Genomic DNA, 2,458 nt, shown 5'->3' on the forward strand with positions numbered 1-2,458 from the left:
GCTTTTCATGGAAAAAGAACTCCAAGTAAATATTGAAACAGATTCAAATGCTGGTGTTTGAGAATGTACATGTCTAGGTACAGTGGCCAGTGACAAATCGTGGACAGCGACAGATGAAATGGACATTGATTTTTGTGTACCTGAGAGGACTGGGTGTACCCTGCCATAGCTTCCTAAGTCCTTCCCAATGCAAGTGTCACAAAAGCCATTTCCTTTCACTCCTGTGTCTCCTGAGGAGGATTTGTTCTTTTCCTGAACGGCAAGCTCCACCAAGGCAGGGCTCTGCTCAGGATTGCAGCTCACAGGGCCCAAATCAGCCTATTTGGGGGAGAAAGGAAGGCTGGGGAGGGGGCAAAAATCACTGAACCCACTTCATGGAGGAAGTTGGTGAGGCACAGAGAAAGTGATCATTTCTCAACAAAGTCACAGATCCTTGTCTATGAAGATGAGGTCTTGGGTTCCTGTCCACAGGCTGAGAGTCTCCCCATGCACTCACGTGACGATGACATTCCTATCCAGGCCCCTGAGTTCAGGAGTCAGTATCTGCACGGCCAGCTGCTCCTGCAGAGTAAGGCTCAGGAAGAGGGTCGGTGGGCAGAGTGGTGCATCTGGAGGAAAGAGGGCCAGAGACAGCAGCTGTGAAGGGAGGGGAGACAGAGGGACCGAGCACAGGGTAGCATGGGGGCCTCACTATGAAGCAGCCAGGAGGACAAAGAAGGAAGGGCATCACCAACTCATCGTCAGAGGGATTGCTCAGCCCCACAGTCTATGTTCAACCACTCACACAGACCAAGCGAGGAACACCCATAGGCTCTGGACCGGGAAAGTGACGTCCCCTCCTTTTGTCTCTGAAACCACAACTGGTGGAACCATATAGGGACTGGAACTGTGGAGTTCAATGTGGGGTTGGAGCCCTCATCTTCCTAGTAGTGTGACAAACACATGTCCCTTAACTTTTCCAACCTCGTGCCTGGCACATGATGTTCAGTATGTGTTAGCTGCAATTAAAAAACATGGGTAATTTTATATCCTAAAACACTGCACACTGCTTAAATGGCTTCATGTTGACTCACATTAAAAACGATTCCCAAGTGAAGATGACGAAGGAGAAATATTCGTTATTCAGTTCTTTCCTCACACTAAGCTATCATAAGAAAGTACATTTCTAGGTTGCACTCTCTAGAGTGCCTTTTGCTAAATAAATGGCCCAAAATAACTTTTTCCAGTAAGATTTCATGATTCAGCACATTCAACTTTCAATATAAAAGGCTGGAATAAAGAGTACAAAACAAATCCAGAAGCAGGAAACAGGCAAGGGCCAGGGACCGACGCGGGAGGGCGAGGCTCACCTCCCAGCACAGGAGAGCTTTGGTTTTCAGGGACTATCCTTGGCAAGGGAAGAGTTGTATTTTTTCAGGTATCTGTATTGCGCTAGGTTTGGAAGAAGAGAAAGAGTAAGAATTAGTAGGATATCCTATGAGTCTCACGGTTTCCACAGTGGTTAGCTTAGGGAGGAGAACTGCAGCGTCCACCTGGAAGGGCCCGGGCCAGAGCCAGCCCCCAGCTAATCAGCTCCTCCCGGCCCCAGGACCGTCGGACTGGTCTGGGACGCTGGACACCCCACCTGACCCCTTTCCTGTGGACAGCAACAGCTCCGGGTATTTACAGAAAGATACCACCTCTGGTTATTTGCTAGGTGACAGCATACTTTGGGAGTGGAGCGGTCAAGGTTGCTTGACAGCAAGGCAGCGGAAGCACCGTCTGCCAAGAGCGCCGCCCTCCCTGCAGTCGAAGCTCGCATTGAAAAGGGTGTTTCCTCCATCTGAGAATCCTGGTGCTTCTTTCTGTGGGCGATCTCTTTCCTCTCTTCATTTTAATCGCCAAGGGGCCCAGCAGAGTGCTTCTCCTTAAATTAGTAGTTCCCCAGAAGATGTCCTCTCACCCACCTAAAAAGACCTAGGGCTCGGAGCCCTGCCCTGCCCGCGGGCGCGTGCGCACGTCTACACAGACAGCTTGGGCCCACCCTGGGCCTGGGGTCCATTCTGGATGCCTTGAGGAGAGGTGTCTACAGCCGAAGTGCCCCCGCGGGGGTCCGCTCACTCTTTTGGCCAAGGCGGGTTACCGACGCCCTAGGGCTCTTCGAGAAAGGAGCGCAGCTCCGGGCCACGCAAAGGGGCCTCCCCGTGAAGGGGCACCGCGCATGGCCCAGGGGGCGCTCACGAGGGCTCTCCCCCAGGCCTGGGCTCAGCTGCTGCCCCGGGGCTGGGCGGCTGGCGGGCCGCGGGGCCGCCTGCAGGCACCTCCTCGCGCCCCTGCTCTGCCCCCGCCTGCCGCGCCGCCGCCTCCCGCGGTGGAAGGCAAAGCGGCGCTTGCGCACTGCCGAGCTCTCGGCCCGGCCCGTGGGCTCTCCCGGGAGGGCGGGAGGTGGGAACGTGGGAAGGCGCCGGGCCGCACACCC

Source organism: Otolemur garnettii, unplaced genomic scaffold, assembly GCF_000181295.1.
Source record: "Otolemur garnettii isolate 467f Iridium unplaced genomic scaffold, OtoGar3 scaffold00075, whole genome shotgun sequence".
Taxonomy (NCBI): domain Eukaryota; kingdom Metazoa; phylum Chordata; class Mammalia; order Primates; family Galagidae; genus Otolemur; species Otolemur garnettii.